Here is an 18528-nt window from a genome sequence, read left to right on the forward strand (position 1 = left end):
CGCCACCAAGAGGCACAATCCCACCAATTTTTTTATGTGTCCTCGTAGTGAGCCCATACATATGTGTGTCAAGTTTGGTGAAAATATTTCATTTTGTTTTGGAGTTATAGACATTTATATGAAAAAACACGTAAAAAATGACTGACACCTGACTTTGATTGGATTTTACTACCCCTTACTATCAATATTTTGAGATTTGGGCATTAGCGTATAGCTATCGACCTATGTTTCCGAACTTCTGAGGCTGGTTTCGTCTCGATCGGACTAGCGGTTTCGAAGATATCAGCAAATGTTTTTTAAGCACTAAATTACAACTCTGCGCAAACCATATGCCGAAACCTGGCAAGTCTGGTATCGTTGGAGTCGGCAAGGATTCAGGAGACCAAAAAACACACTCCCATCAAAATATGTCAACCACACCCAAAGTTATAAGCGTTTGAAAAAAAAAATTCTCCACTAGGTGGCGCTGTTTCGAAACTTCTCAGGCTACTTCAGGGCATCGTGGTGATGACCCATACCAAGTTTCATAACAATCTGTTCATGCGTTCATAAAATACAGCATTTTTGCACATAATTCAAAATGGCCGACATCCAAAATGGCCGACATGGTAAAATTGGATATCAGTCGACTCGGCATGACGCCCTGAATCTAATGAGACCAATTTTATGATTTTTGGATAAACGGTTCAGAAGTTATAAGCCAAAATAGGCATTTTTCGTATCTCCGGACAGGTAGGTGGCGCTGCGCCGAAACGCTGCATGTTGCTTCAAGTCATGCTTGTGATGACATGTACCAAGGTTGGTTTGAATACGATAAAGCGTTGCGGAGATATAGCCTTTAGTGTGTTTTTGCAACCTCCACGTAAAATTTGTTTGTGCGTTTATTGAAAACGATTGGACGAATCAACTTGAATTCCATAACTTTTTGTCAACATGCTCTGAAGATGATCTGTTTCAATTTTCGTGAAAATCGGAGCAACGGCCTAGGAGGAGTTCGAAAAAGTAGGTTTTTCAGAAAATTCAAAATGGCGGGAAAATTTGCATACCGGAAAATGACATCATAGGGTGAAATCGAATCGGCTTGAGCCAAGGAATCCGATGAAAAAAGAATTTTGTTTCTAGCCCTTAGGGGTCAAAAGTTATAAGCATAAATATGAGTGAAACTTTGGACAGGTGGTGGCGCTAGAGGGATTGAGTTAGAGGCACCAAATTTGCTATAGTGACAGCTCAGACTGGCCTCTATGAGTGTGCCAAATTTCACAACTTTTTACCATACGGTTCTATGGGCTGCCAGAGACTCCTATGGCGGAAAAAGAAGAAGAAGCAGAATAATAATAGGAACACTAACGATTTCAATAGGTGCCTCCGCACCTTCGGTGCTTGGCCCCTAAATATAGCTGCAAGCAGCAATTGTCGGGGCCAAGCGAAATGAAGACCCTAAGACATGCCAGCATAGGTAGCTAGGAGTATAAGACCAACTGCAACAATGAGCCATTAAAGACCTATTAAGTTGATTTTAGGCAAAAAAGCAGTACAATTTTAAATGCAATCAGTAATAATGATTTAATGGTTTATCATTTTTGACCAACAGGTGGCACTGTTACGGAACTGATGTGGTGTAGTCAGACTGAGGTGGAAATGACACATGCAAAATTTGGTGTCAATATGTCAAAGCATTGCAGAGATACAGCCTCAAGAGTCATTTTTGCATCATAGCTCAACACTGTTGCAGTGGTATATGAATACTGTTTTGTCTATCAACACGAAATCCATAATTATTTGTTCACATGGTCTGAAGACGATACGATTCAATTTTGGTGAAAATTGGACAAACGGTCTAGGACGAGTTTGAAAAAGTATGTTTTTAACCAATAACAAGATAGAGGGCAGAGAGGTTTGCCAAATATGGACAATATTGGTATCTATGTTCTCGGCAGGAGCCAATGAATGTCACCAGTCTTATTACAATAGGCTAATTTAATCAAGTTATTAGCATTTTGTACACTTTATTACAACTTTTGACCACAAGATGGTGCTGCCCGAAAACTTTTTGAGTACCTTCAGGGCATGGAGCATAAGACACATACCGAGTTTTGTAATGATACACTAATGCATTCGTTAAGTGTAACATTAGCATTTTATACCCAAATACTGCATTAAAGTCAATGGGAATTTCATGTTTTGTTCTATTATAGCGCCACCAAGAGGCACAATCCCACCATTTTTTGTATTTGTCCTCAGAATGAGCCTATACATATACGTGTTGAGTTTGGTGAAAATATCTCTTTTTGTTTTCGAGTTATAAACAGTTGCATGAAAAAACACGTGAAAAATGACTGACACCTGACTTTGATTGGATTTTACTACCCCTTACTATCCATATTTTGAGATTTGGGCTTTAATGTATGGCTATCGACCTATGTTTCCGAACTTCTGATGCTAGTTTCGTCTCGATCGGACTAGCGGTTTTGAAGATATCAGCTAATGTTTTTTAAGCACTAAATTACAATGTTGCGCAAACCATATGCCGAAACCTGGCAATTCTGGTATCATTGGACTCGGCAAGGATTCAGGAGACAAAAATGTCACTCCCATCAAAATATGTCAACCACACCCAAAGTTAAAAGCGTTTGGGGGAAAAAATTATCCACTAGGTGGCGCTGTTTCGAAACTTCTCAGGCTACTTCAGGACATCGTGCTGATGACCCATACCAAGTTTCGTAACAATCCGTTCATGAGTTCATAAAATACAGCATTTTAGCACATAATTCAAAATGGCCGACAGCCAAAAAGGCCGACCTAGTGACATTGGATATCAGGCAACTCAACATGACGCCCCGTAACTACCGAGACCAGTTTTATGAGTTTTGGACAAACGGTTCAGACGTTTTTTGCCAAAATAGCCCTTTTTTGCATCTCCGGACCAGTAGGGTGCACTGCGCCGAAACGCTGCATGTTGCCTCAGGTCATGCTTGTGATAACATGTACCAAGTTTGGTTTGAATACGATAAAGCGTTGCAGAGATACGGCCTTTGGTGTGCTTTTGCAACCTCTACGTAAAATTTGTTCGCACATTTATCGTAAACGATTTGAAGAATCAACTTGAATTCCATAACTTTTTGTCACCATGGTCTGAAGATGATCTGGTTCAATTTTCGTGCAAATCAGACGAACCGTCTAGGACGAGTTCGAAAAAGTAGTTTTTTTGGAAAATTAAAAATGGCGGGTAATTTTTATGACGCAAAACGACGTCATAGGGTGCAATCGAATCGGCATGAGCCAAGGAGTCAGAGAAAATTTGGATTTTGTTTCTAGCCCTTTTAGTTCAAGAGTTATTAGCATAAACATGAGTGCAACTTTGGACAGTTGGTGGCGCTAGAGAGATTGAGTTAGAGACTCAACATTTGCTATATTGACAGTTGTGACTGTCCTTTATATGTGTGCCAGATTTCATCATGTTCCCGCGAGCGGTTCTATGGGCTGCCATTGACTTGTGAGCGGACGAAGAATAATAATAATAACAAGGAGTCAGAGAAAATTTGGATTTTGTTTCTAGCCCTTTTAGTTCAGGAGTTATTAGCATAAACATGAGTGCAACTTTGGACTGTTGGTGGCGCTAGAGGGATTGAGTTAGAGACTCAAAATTTGCTATATTGACAGTTGTGCCTGTCCTTTATATGTGTGCCAGATTTCATCATGTTCCCGCAAGCGGTTCTATGGGCTGCCATAGACTTGTGAGCGGAAGAAGAATAATAATAATAATAGGAACGCTAACGGTTTCAATAGGTGCCTCCGCACCTTCGGTGCTTGGCCCCTAATAATAATAATAATAAGAACGCTAACGGTTTCAATAGGTGCCTCCGCACCTTCGGTGCTTGGCCCCTAATAATAGGAACACTAACGATTTCAATAGGTGCCTCCGCACCTTCGGTGCTTGGCCCCTAATAATAGGAACACTAACGATTTCAATAGGTGCCTCCGCACCTTCGGTGCTTGGCCCCTAAATATAGCTGCAAGCAGCCATTATCGGGGCCAAGCGCAAAGAAGAAGACAAGACATGCCAGCATGGCTGGAAGTCTCAAGCCAACTGCAACAATGAGCCATTAAGGACCTATTAAGTTGATTTTAGGCAAAATAGCAGTCAAATTTTAAATACAGTCAATAATAATGGTTTAATGGTTTATCACTTTCGACCAATAGGTGTCACTGTTACGAAACTGATGTGGTTTAGTCAGATTGAGATGACAATGACACATGCAAAGTTTGGTGTCAATATGTCAAAGCATTGCAGAGATACAGCCTCAAGAGTAATTTTTGCATCATGGCTCAACTCTGTTGCAGTGGTATATGAAAACTGTTTTGTCTATCAATCCGAAATCCATAACTATTTGTCAGCATGGTCTGAAGACGATACGGATCAATTTTGGTGAAAATCGGACAAACGGTCTAGGATGAGTTTGAAAAAGTAGGTTTTTAACAAATAACAAGACGGAGGACAGATAGGTTTGCAAAATATGGCACAATTGGTATCCATGTTCTCGGCATGAGCCATTGACTGTATTATGACCAGTTTCATTACAATGGGTTAATTTAATCAAAAGTTATTCGCATTTCTGTACATTTTATTACAACTTTTGACCACAAGGTGGCGCTACCCCGAAACTTTTTGAGTACCTTCAGGACATGGAGCGGAAGACACATACCGAGTTTTGTAACGATACGCTAATGCATTCTTAAATTATAGCATTAGCATTTTAAACCATAATACTGCATTGAAGTCAATGGGAATTTCATGTTTTGTTTTATTATAGCGCCACCAAGAGGCACAATCCCACCAATTTTTTTATGTGTCCTCATAGTGAGCCCATACATATGTGTGTCAAGTTTGGTGAAAATATCTCATTTTGTTTTGGAGTTATAGACATTTATATGAAAAAACACGTAAAAAAGGACTGACACCTGACTTTGATTGGATTTTACTACCCCTTACTATCAATATTTTGAGATTTGGGCATTAGCGTTTAGCTATCGACCTATGTTTCCGAACTTCTGAGGCTGGTTTCGTCTCGATCGGACTAGCGGTTTCGAAGATATCAGCAAATGTTTTTTAAGCACTAAATTACAACTCTGCGCAAACCATATGCCGAAACCTGGCAAGTCTGGTATCGTTGGAGTCGGCAAGGATTCAGGAGACCAAAAAACACACTCCCATCAAAATATGTCAACCACACCCAAAGTTATAAGCGTTTGAAAAAAAAAATTCTCCACTAGGTGGCGCTGTTTCGAAACTTCTCAGGCTACTTCAGGGCATCGTGGTGATGACCCATACCAAGTTTCGTAACAATCCGTTCATGCGTTCATAAAATACAGCATTTTTGCACATAATTCAAAATGGCCGACATCCAAAATGGCCGACATGGTAAAATTGGATATCAGTCGACTCGGCATGACGCCCTGAATCTAATGAGACCAATTTTATGATTTTTGGATAAACGGTTCAGAAGTTATAAGCCAAAATATGCATTTTTCGTATCTCCGGACCAGTAGGTGGCGCTGCGCCGAAACGCTGCATGTTGCTTCAGGTCATGCTTGTGATGACATGTACCAAGTTTGGTTTGAATACGATAAAGCGTTGTGGAGATATAGCCTTTAGTGTGTTTTTGCAACCTCCACGTAAAATTTGTTTGTGCGTTTATTGAAAACGATTGGACGAATCAACTTGAATTCCATAACTTTTTGTCAACATGCTCTGAAGATGATCTGTTTCAATTTTCGTGAAAATCGGAGCAACGGCCTAGGAGGAGTTCGAAAAAGTAGGTTTTTCAGAAAATTCAAAATGGCGGGAAAATTTGCATACCGGAAAATGACATCATAGGGAGAAATCGAATCGGCTTGAGCCAAGGAATCCGATGAAAAAAGAATTTTGTTTCTAGCCCTTAGGGGTCAAAAGTTATAAGCATAAATATGAGTGAAACTTTGGACAGGTGGTGGCGCTAGAGGGATTGAGTTAGAGGCACCAAATTTGCTATAGTGACAGCTCAGACTGGCCTCTATGAGTGTGCCAAATTTCACAACTTTTTACCATACGGTTCTATGGGCTGCCAGAGACTCCTATGGCGGAAGAAAAAGAAGAAGAAGAAGAAGAAGCAGAATAATAAATATAGCTGCAAGCAGCCATTATCGGGGCCAAGCGCAAAGAAGAAGACAAGACATGCCAGCATGGCTGGAAGTCTCAAGCCAACTGCAACAATGAGCCATTAAGGACCTATTAAGTTGATTTTAGGCAAAATAGCAGTCAAATTTTAAATACAGTCAATAATAATGGTTTAATGGTTTATCACTTTCGACCAATAGGTGTCACTGTTACGAAACTGATGTGGTTTAGTCAGATTGAGATGACAATGACACATGCAAAGTTTGGTGTCAATATGTCAAAGCATTGCAGAGATACAGCCTCAAGAGTAATTTTTGCATCATGGCTCAACTCTGTTGCAGTGGTATATGAAAACTGTTTTGTCTATCAATCCGAAATCCATAACTATTTGTCAGCATGGTCTGAAGACGATACGGATCAATTTTGGTGAAAATCGGACAAACGGTCTAGGATGAGTTTGAAAAAGTAGGTTTTTAACAAATAACAAGACGGAGGACAGATAGGTTTGCAAAATATGGCACAATTGGTATCCATGTTCTCGGCATGAGCCATTGACTGTATTATGACCAGTTTCATTACAATGGGTTAATTTAATCAAAAGTTATTCGCATTTCTGTACATTTTATTACAACTTTTGACCACAAGGTGGCGCTACCCCGAAACTTTTTGAGTATCTTCAGGACATGGAGCGGAAGACACATACCGAGTTTTGTAACGATACGCTAATGCATTCTTAAATTATAGCATTAGCATTTTAAACCATAATACTGCATTGAAGTCAATGGGAATTTCATGTTTTGTTTTATTATAGCGCCACCAAGAGGCACAATCCCACCAATTTTTTTATGTGTCCTCATAGTGAGCCCATACATATGTGTGTCAAGTTTGGTGAAAATATCTCATTTTGTTTTGGAGTTATAGACATTTATATGAAAAAACACGTAAAAAAGGACTGACACCTGACTTTGATTGGATTTTACTACCCCTTACTATCAATATTTTGAGATTTGGGCATTAGCATATAGCTATCGACCTATGTTTCCGAACTTCTGAGGCTGGTTTCGTCTCGATCGGACTAGCGGTTTCGAAGATATCAGCAAATGTTTTTTAAGCACTAAATTACAACTCTGCGCAAACCATATGCCGAAACCTGGCAAGTCTGGTATCGTTGGAGTCGGCAAGGATTCAGGAGACCAAAAAACACACTCCCATCAAAATATGTCAACCACACCCAAAGTTATAAGCGTTTGAAAAAAAAAATTCTCCACTAGGTGGCGCTGTTTCGAAACTTCTCAGGCTACTTCAGGGCATCGTGGTGATGACCCATACCAAGTTTCGTAACAATCCGTTCATGCGTTCATAAAATACAGCATTTTTGCACATAATTCAAAATGGCCGACATCCAAAATGGCCGACATGGTAAAATTGGATATCAGTCGACTCGGCATGACGCCCTGAATCTAATGAGACCAATTTTATGATTTTTGGATAAACGGTTCAGAAGTTATAAGCCAAAATATGCATTTTTCGTATCTCCGGACCAGTAGGTGGCGCTGCGCCGAAACGCTGCATGTTGCTTCAGGTCATGCTTGTGATGACATGTACCAAGTTTGGTTTGAATACGATAAAGCGTTGTGGAGATATAGCCTTTAGTGTGTTTTTGCAACCTCCACGTAAAATTTGTTTGTGCGTTTATTGAAAACGATTGGACGAATCAACTTGAATTCCATAACTTTTTGTCAACATGCTCTGAAGATGATCTGTTTCAATTTTCGTGAAAATCGGAGCAACGGCCTAGGAGGAGTTCGAAAAAGTAGGTTTTTCAGAAAATTCAAAATGGCGGGAAAATTTGCATACCGGAAAATGACATCATAGGGAGAAATCGAATCGGCTTGAGCCAAGGAATCCGATGAAAAAAGAATTTTGTTTCTAGCCCTTAGGGGTCAAAAGTTATAAGCATAAATATGAGTGAAACTTTGGACAGGTGGTGGCGCTAGAGGGATTGAGTTAGAGGCACCAAATTTGCTATAGTGACAGCTCAGACTGGCCTCTATGAGTGTGCCAAATTTCACAACTTTTTACCATACGGTTCTATGGGCTGCCAGAGACTCCTATGGCGGAAGAAAAAGAAGAAGAAGAAGAAGAAGCAGAATAATAAATATAGCTGCAAGCAGCCATTATCGGGGCCAAGCGCAAAGAAGAAGACAAGACATGCCAGCATGGCTGGAAGTCTCAAGCCAACTGCAACAATGAGCCATTAAGGACCTATTAAGTTGATTTTAGGCAAAATAGCAGTCAAATTTTAAATACAGTCAATAATAATGGTTTAATGGTTTATCACTTTCGACCAATAGGTGTCACTGTTACGAAACTGATGTGGTTTAGTCAGATTGAGATGACAATGACACATGCAAAGTTTGGTGTCAATATGTCAAAGCATTGCAGAGATACAGCCTCAAGAGTAATTTTTGCATCATGGCTCAACTCTGTTGCAGTGGTATATGAAAACTGTTTTGTCTATCAATCCGAAATCCATAACTATTTGTCAGCATGGTCTGAAGACGATACGGATCAATTTTGGTGAAAATCGGACAAACGGTCTAGGATGAGTTTGAAAAAGTAGGTTTTTAACAAATAACAAGACGGAGGACAGATAGGTTTGCAAAATATGGCACAATTGGTATCCATGTTCTCGGCATGAGCCATTGACTGTATTATGACCAGTTTCATTACAATGGGTTAATTTAATCAAAAGTTATTCGCATTTCTGTACATTTTATTACAACTTTTGACCACAAGGTGGCGCTACCCCGAAACTTTTTGAGTATCTTCAGGACATGGAGCGGAAGACACATACCGAGTTTTGTAACGATACGCTAATGCATTCTTAAATTATAGCATTAGCATTTTAAACCATAATACTGCATTGAAGTCAATGGGAATTTCATGTTTTGTTTTATTATAGCGCCACCAAGAGGCACAATCCCACCAATTTTTTTATGTGTCCTCATAGTGAGCCCATACATATGTGTGTCAAGTTTGGTGAAAATATCTCATTTTGTTTTGGAGTTATAGACATTTATATGAAAAAACACGTAAAAAAGGACTGACACCTGACTTTGATTGGATTTTACTACCCCTTACTATCAATATTTTGAGATTTGGGCATTAGCATATAGCTATCGACCTATGTTTCCGAACTTCTGAGGCTGGTTTCGTCTCGATCGGACTAGCGGTTTCGAAGATATCAGCAAATGTTTTTTAAGCACTAAATTACAACTCTGCGCAAACCATATGCCGAAACCTGGCAAGTCTGGTATCGTTGGAGTCGGCAAGGATTCAGGAGACCAAAAAACACACTCCCATCAAAATATGTCAACCACACCCAAAGTTATAAGCGTTTGAAAAAAAAAATTCTCCACTAGGTGGCGCTGTTTCGAAACTTCTCAGGCTACTTCAGGGCATCGTGGTGATGACCCATACCAAGTTTCATAACAATCTGTTCATGCGTTCATAAAATACAGCATTTTTGCACATAATTCAAAATGGCCGACATCCAAAATGGCCGACATGGTAAAATTGGATATCAGTCGACTCGGCATGACGCCCTGAATCTAATGAGACCAATTTTATGATTTTTGGATAAACGGTTCAGAAGTTATAAGCCAAAATAGGCATTTTTCGTATCTCCGGACAGGTAGGTGGCGCTGCGCCGAAACGCTGCATGTTGCTTCAAGTCATGCTTGTGATGACATGTACCAAGGTTGGTTTGAATACGATAAAGCGTTGCGGAGATATAGCCTTTAGTGTGTTTTTGCAACCTCCACGTAAAATTTGTTTGTGCGTTTATTGAAAACGATTGGACGAATCAACTTGAATTCCATAACTTTTTGTCAACATGCTCTGAAGATGATCTGTTTCAATTTTCGTGAAAATCGGAGCAACGGCCTAGGAGGAGTTCGAAAAAGTAGGTTTTTCAGAAAATTCAAAATGGCGGGAAAATTTGCATACCGGAAAATGACATCATAGGGTGAAATCGAATCGGCTTGAGCCAAGGAATCCGATGAAAAAAGAATTTTGTTTCTAGCCCTTAGGGGTCAAAAGTTATAAGCATAAATATGAGTGAAACTTTGGACAGGTGGTGGCGCTAGAGGGATTGAGTTAGAGGCACCAAATTTGCTATAGTGACAGCTCAGACTGGCCTCTATGAGTGTGCCAAATTTCACAACTTTTTACCATACGGTTCTATGGGCTGCCAGAGACTCCTATGGCGGAAGAAGCAGAATAATAAATATAGCTGCAAGCAGCCATTATCGGGGCCAAGCGCAAAGAAGAAGACAAGACATGCCAGCATGGCTGGAAGTCTCAAGCCAACTGCAACAATGAGCCATTAAGGACCTATTAAGTTGATTTTAGGCAAAATAGCAGTCAAATTTTAAATACAGTCAATAATAATGGTTTAATGGTTTATCACTTTCGACCAATAGGTGTCACTGTTACGAAACTGATGTGGTTTAGTCAGATTGAGATGACAATGACACATGCAAAGTTTGGTGTCAATATGTCAAAGCATTGCAGAGATACAGCCTCAAGAGTAATTTTTGCATCATGGCTCAACTCTGTTGCAGTGGTATATGAAAACTGTTTTGTCTATCAATCCGAAATCCATAACTATTTGTCAGCATGGTCTGAAGACGATACGGATCAATTTTGGTGAAAATCGGACAAACGGTCTAGGATGAGTTTGAAAAAGTAGGTTTTTAACAAATAACAAGACGGAGGACAGATAGGTTTGCAAAATATGGCACAATTGGTATCCATGTTCTCGGCATGAGCCATTGACTGTATTATGACCAGTTTCATTACAATGGGTTAATTTAATCAAAAGTTATTCGCATTTCTGTACATTTTATTACAACTTTTGACCACAAGGTGGCGCTACCCCGAAACTTTTTGAGTATCTTCAGGACATGGAGCGGAAGACACATACCGAGTTTTGTAACGATACGCTAATGCATTCTTAAATTATAGCATTAGCATTTTAAACCATAATACTGCATTGAAGTCAATGGGAATTTCATGTTTTGTTTTATTATAGCGCCACCAAGAGGCACAATCCCACCAATTTTTTTATGTGTCCTCATAGTGAGCCCATACATATGTGTGTCAAGTTTGGTGAAAATATCTCATTTTGTTTTGGAGTTATAGACATTTATATGAAAAAACACGTAAAAAAGGACTGACACCTGACTTTGATTGGATTTTACTACCCCTTACTATCAATATTTTGAGATTTGGGCATTAGCGTATAGCTATCGACCTATGTTTCCGAACTTCTGAGGCTGGTTTCGTCTCGATCGGACTAGCGGTTTCGAAGATATCAGCAAATGTTTTTTAAGCACTAAATTACAACTCTGCGCAAACCATATGCCGAAACCTGGCAAGTCTGGTATCGTTGGAGTCGGCAAGGATTCAGGAGACCAAAAAACACACTCCCATCAAAATATGTCAACCACACCCAAAGTTATAAGCGTTTGAAAAAAAAAATTCTCCACTAGGTGGCGCTGTTTCGAAACTTCTCAGGCTACTTCAGGGCATCGTGGTGATGACCCATACCAAGTTTCGTAACAATCCGTTCATGCGTTCATAAAATACAGCATTTTTGCACATAATTCAAAATGGCCGACATCCAAAATGGCCGACATGGTAAAATTGGATATCAGTCGACTCGGCATGACGCCCTGAATCTAATGAGACCAATTTTATGATTTTTGGATAAACGGTTCAGAAGTTATAAGCCAAAATATGCATTTTTCGTATCTCCGGACCAGTAGGTGGCGCTGCGCCGAAACGCTGCATGTTGCTTCAGGTCATGCTTGTGATGACATGTACCAAGTTTGGTTTGAATACGATAAAGCGTTGTGGAGATATAGCCTTTAGTGTGTTTTTGCAACCTCCACGTAAAATTTGTTTGTGCGTTTATTGAAAACGATTGGACGAATCAACTTGAATTCCATAACTTTTTGTCAACATGCTCTGAAGATGATCTGTTTCAATTTTCGTGAAAATCGGAGCAACGGCCTAGGAGGAGTTTGAAAAAGTAGGTTTTTCAGAAAATTCAAAATGGCGGGAAAATTTGCATACCGGAAAATGACATCATAGGGTGAAATCGAATCGGCTTGAGCCAAGGAATCCGATGAAAAAAGAATTTTGTTTCTAGCCCTTAGGGGTCAAAAGTTATAAGCATAAATATGAGTGAAACTTTGGACAGGTGGTGGCGCTAGAGGGATTGAGTTAGAGGCACCAAATTTGCTATAGTGACAGCTCAGACTGGCCTCTATGAGTGTGCCAAATTTCACAACTTTTTACCATACGGTTCTATGGGCTGCCAGAGACTCCTATGGCGGAAGAAAAAGAAGAAGAAGAAGAAGAAGCAGAATAATAATAATAGGAACACTAACGATTTCAATAGGTGCCTCCGCACCTTCGGTGCTTGGCCCCTAAATATAGCTGCAAGCAGCCATTATCGGGGCCAAGCGCAAAGAAGAAGACAAGACATGCCAGCATGGCTGGAAGTCTCAAGCCAACTGCAACAATGAGCCATTAAGGACCTATTAAGTTGATTTTAGGCAAAATAGCAGTCAAATTTTAAATACAGTCAATAATAATGGTTTAATGGTTTATCACTTTCGACCAATAGGTGTCACTGTTACGAAACTGATGTGGTTTAGTCAGATTGAGATGACAATGACACATGCAAAGTTTGGTGTCAATATGTCAAAGCATTGCAGAGATACAGCCTCAAGAGTAATTTTTGCATCATGGCTCAACTCTGTTGCAGTGGTATATGAAAACTGTTTTGTCTATCAATCCGAAATCCATAAGTATTTGTCAGCATGGTCTGAAGACGATACGGATCAATTTTGGTGAAAATCGGACAAACGGTCTAGGATGAGTTTGAAAAAGTAGATTTTTAACAAATAACAAGATGGAGCACAGATATGTTTGCAAAATATGGCAAAATTGGTATCTATCTTCTCGGCATGAGCCAATGAATGTATTATGACCAGTCTCATTACAATAGGCTAATTTAATCAAAAGTTATTAGCATTTTTGTACATTTTATTACAACTTTTGACCACAAGGTGGCGCTGCCCCGAAACTTTTTGAATATCTTCGGGACATAGAGCGGAAGACACATACCGAGTTTTGTAATGATACACTAGTGCATTCTTAAATTATAGCATTAGCATTTTAAACCGTAATACTGCATTGAAGTCAATGGGAATTTCATGTTTTGTTTTATTATAGCGCCACCAAGAGGCACAATCCCACCAATTTTTTTATGTGTCCTCGTAGTGAGCCCATACATATGTGTGTCAAGTTTGGTGAAAATATTTCATTTTGTTTTGGAGTTATAGACATTTATATGAAAAAACACGTAAAAAATGACTGACACCTGACTTTGATTGGATTTTACTACCCCTTACTATCAATATTTTGAGATTTGGGCATTAGCGTTTAGCTATCGACCTATGTTTCCGAACTTCTGAGGCTGGTTTCGTCTCGATCGGACTAGCGGTTTCGAAGATATCAGCAAATGTTTTTTAAGCACTAAATTACAACTCTGCGCAAACCATATGCCGAAACCTGGCAAGTCTGGTATCGTTGGAGTCGGCAAGGATTCAGGAGACCAAAAAACACACTCCCATCAAAATATGTCAACCACACCCAAAGTTATAAGCGTTTGAAAAAAAAAATTCTCCACTAGGTGGCGCTGTTTCGAAACTTCTCAGGCTACTTTAGGGCATCGTGGTGATGACCCATACCAAGTTTCATAACAATCTGTTCATGCGTTCATAAAATACAGCATTTTTGCACATAATTCAAAATGGCCGACATCCAAAATGGCCGACATGGTAAAATTGGATATCAGTCGACTCGGCATGACGCCCTGAATCTAATGAGACCAATTTTATGATTTTTGGATAAACGGTTCAGAAGTTATAAGCCAAAATAGGCATTTTTCGTATCTCCGGACAGGTAGGTGGCGCTGCGCCGAAACACTGCATGTTGCTTCAAGTCATGCTTGTGATGACATGTACCAAGGTTGGTTTGAATACGATAAAGCGTTGCGGAGATATAGCCTTTAGTGTGTTTTTGCAACCTCCACGTAAAATTTGTTTGTGCGTTTATTGAAAACGATTGGACGAATCAACTTGAATTCCATAACTTTTTGTCAACATGCTCTGAAGATGATCTGTTTCAATTTTCGTGAAAATCGGAGCAACGGCCTAGGAGGAGTTCGAAAAAGTAGGTTTTTCAGAAAATTCAAAATGGCGGGAAAATTTGCATACCGGAAAATGACATCATAGGGTGAAATCGAATCGGCTTGAGCCAAGGAATCCGATGAAAAAAGAATTTTGTTTCTAGCCCTTAGGGGTCAAAAGTTATAAGCATAAATATGAGTGAAACTTTGGACAGGTGGTGGCGCTAGAGGGATTGAGTTAGAGGCACCAAATTTGCTATAGTGACAGCTCAGACTGGCCTCTATGAGTGTGCCAAATTTCACAACTTTTTACCATACGGTTCTATGGGCTGCCAGAGACTCCTATGGCGGAAGAAGAAGAAGAAGAAGAAGCAGAATAATAATAATAGGAACACTAACGATTTCAATAGGTGCCTCCGCACCTTCGGTGCTTGGCCCCTAACAAGCAGCCATTATCGGGGCCAAGCGCAAAGAAGAAGACAAGACATGCCAGCATGGCTGGAAGTCTCAAGCCAACAGCAACAATGAGCCTTTAAGGACCTATTAAGTTGATTTTAGGCAAAATAGCAGTCAAATTTTAAATACAGTCAATAATAATGGTTTAATGGTTTATCACTTTCGACCAATAGGTGTCACTGTTACGAAACTGATGTGGTTTAGTCAGATTGAGATGACAATGACACATGCAAAGTTTGGTGTCAATATGTCAAAGCATTGCAGAGATACAGCCTCAAGAGTAATTTTTGCATCATGGCTCAACTCTGTTGCAGTGGTATATGAAAACTGTTTTGTCTATCAATCCGAAATCCATAACTATTTGTCAGCATGGTCTGAAGACGATACGGATCAATTTTGGTGAAAATCGGACAAACGGTCTAGGATGAGTTTGAAAAAGTAGATTTTTAACAAATAACAAGATGGAGCACAGATATGTTTGCAAAATATGGCAAAATTGGTATCTATCTTCTCGGCATGAGCCAATGAATGTATTATGACCAGTCTCATTACAATAGGCTAATTTAATCAAAAGTTATTAGCATTTTTGTACATTTTATTACAACTTTTGACCACAAGGTGGCGCTGCCCCGAAACTTTTTGAATATCTTCGGGACATAGAGCGGAAGACACATACCGAGTTTTGTAACGATACACTAGTGCATTCTTAAATTATAGCATTAGCATTTTAAACCGTAATACTGCATTGAAGTCAATGGGAATTTCATGTTTTGTTTTATTATAGCGCCACCAAGAGGCACAATCCCACCAATTTTTTTATGTGTCCTCGTAGTGAGCCCATACATATGTGTGTCAAGTTTGGTGAAAATATTTCATTTTGTTTTGGAGTTATAGACATTTATATGAAAAAACACGTAAAAAATGACTGACACCTGACTTTGATTGGATTTTACTACCCCTTACTATCAATATTTTGAGATTTGGGCATTAGCATATAGCCATCGACCTATGTTTCCGAACTTCTGAGGCTGGTTTCGTCTCGATCGGACTAGCGGTTTCGAAGATATCAGCAAATGTTTTTTAAGCACTAAATTACAACTCTGCGCAAACCATATGCCGAAACCTGGCAAGTCTGGTATCGTTGGAGTCGGCAAGGATTCAGGAGACCAAAAAACACACTCCCATCAAAATATGTCAACCACACCCAAAGTTATAAGCGTTTGAAAAAAAAAATTCTCCACTAGGTGGCGCTGTTTCGAAACTTCTCAGGCTACTTCAGGGCATCGTGGTGATGACCCATACCAAGTTTCATAACAATCTGTTCATGCGTTCATAAAATACAGCATTTTTGCACATAATTCAAAATGGCCGACATCCAAAATGGCCGACATGGTAAAATTGGATATCAGTCGACTCGGCATGACGCCCTGAATCTAATGAGACCAATTTTATGATTTTTGGATAAACGGTTCAGAAGTTATAAGCCAAAATAGGCATTTTTCGTATCTCCGGACAGGTAGGTGGCGCTGCGCCGAAACGCTGCATGTTGCTTCAAGTCATGCTTGTGATGACATGTACCAAGGTTGGTTTGAATACGATAAAGCGTTGCGGAGATATAGCCTTTAGTGTGTTTTTGCAACCTCCACGTAAAATTTGTTTGTGCGTTTATTGAAAACGATTGGACGAATCAACTTGAATTCCATAACTTTTTGTCAACATGCTCTGAAGATGATCTGTTTCAATTTTCGTGAAAATCGGAGCAACGGCCTAGGAGGAGTTCGAAAAAGTAGGTTTTTCAGAAAATTCAAAATGGCGGGAAAATTTGCATACCGGAAAATGACATCATAGGGTGAAATCGAATCGGCTTGAGCCAAGGAATCCGATGAAAAAAGATTTTTTGTTTCTAGCCCTTAGGGGTCAAAAGTTATAAGCGTAAATATGAGTGAAACTTTGGACAGGTGGTGGCGCTAGAGGGATTGAGTTAGAGGCACCAAATTTGCTATAGTGACAGCTCAGACTGGCCTCTATGAGTGTGCCAAATTTCACAACTTTTTACCATACGGTTCTATGGGCTGCCAGAGACTCCTATGGCGGAAGAAGCAGAATAATAAATATAGCTGCAAGCAGCCATTATCGGGGCCAAGCGCAAAGAAGAAGACAAGACATGCCAGCATGGCTGGAAGTCTCAAGCCAACTGCAACAATGAGCCATTAAGGACCTATTAAGTTGATTTTAGGCAAAATAGCAGTCAAATTTTAAATACAGTCAATAATAATGGTTTAATGGTTTATCACTTTCGACCAATAGGTGTCACTGTTACGAAACTGATGTGGTTTAGTCAGATTGAGATGACAATGACACATGCAAAGTTTGGTGTCAATATGTCAAAGCATTGCAGAGATACAGCCTCAAGAGTAATTTTTGCATCATGGCTCAACTCTGTTGCAGTGGTATATGAAAACTGTTTTGTCTATCAATCCGAAATCCATAACTATTTGTCAGCATGGTCTGAAGACGATACGGATCAATTTTGGTGAAAATCGGACAAACGGTCTAGGATGAGTTTGAAAAAGTAGATTTTTAACAAATAACAAGATGGAGCACAGATATGTTTGCAAAATATGGCAAAATTGGTATCTATCTTCTCGGCATGAGCCAATGAATGTATTATGACCAGTCTCATTACAATAGGCTAATTTAATCAAAAGTTATTAGCATTTTTGTACATTTTATTACAACTTTTGACCACAAGGTGGCGCTGCCCCGAAACTTTTTGAATATCTTCGGGACATAGAGCGGAAGACACATACCGAGTTTTGTAATGATACACTAGTGCATTCTTAAATTATAGCATTAGCATTTTAAACCGTAATACTGCATTGAAGTCAATGGGAATTTCATGTTTTGTTTTATTATAGCGCCACCAAGAGGCACAATCCCACCAATTTTTTTATGTGTCCTCGTAGTGAGCCCATACATATGTGTGTCAAGTTTGGTGAAAATATTTCATTTTGTTTTGGAGTTATAGACATTTATATGAAAAAACACGTAAAAAATGACTGACACCTGACTTTGATTGGATTTTACTACCCCTTACTATCAATATTTTGAGATTTGGGCATTAGCGTATAGCTATCGACCTATGTTTCCGAACTTCTGAGGCTGGTTTCGTCTCGATCGGACTAGCGGTTTCGAAGATATCAGCAAATGTTTTTTAAGCACTAAATTACAACTCTGCGCAAACCATATGCCGAAACCTGGCAAGTCTGGTATCGTTGGAGTCGGCAAGGATTCAGGAGACCAAAAAACACACTCCCATCAAAATATGTCAACCACACCCAAAGTTATAAGCGTTTGAAAAAAAAAATTCTCCACTAGGTGGCGCTGTTTCGAAACTTCTCAGGCTACTTCAGGGCATCGTGGTGATGACCCATACCAAGTTTCATAACAATCTGTTCATGCGTTCATAAAATACAGCATTTTTGCACATAATTCAAAATGGCCGACATCCAAAATGGCCGACATGGTAAAATTGGATATCAGTCGACTCGGCATGACGCCCTGAATCTAATGAGACCAATTTTATGATTTTTGGATAAACGGTTCAGAAGTTATAAGCCAAAATAGGCATTTTTCGTATCTCCGGACA

The sequence above is a fragment of the Pseudorasbora parva genome, chromosome 6 (genome assembly GCF_024679245.1).
Source record: "Pseudorasbora parva isolate DD20220531a chromosome 6, ASM2467924v1, whole genome shotgun sequence".
NCBI classification, from domain to species: Eukaryota; Metazoa; Chordata; class Actinopteri; order Cypriniformes; family Gobionidae; genus Pseudorasbora; species Pseudorasbora parva.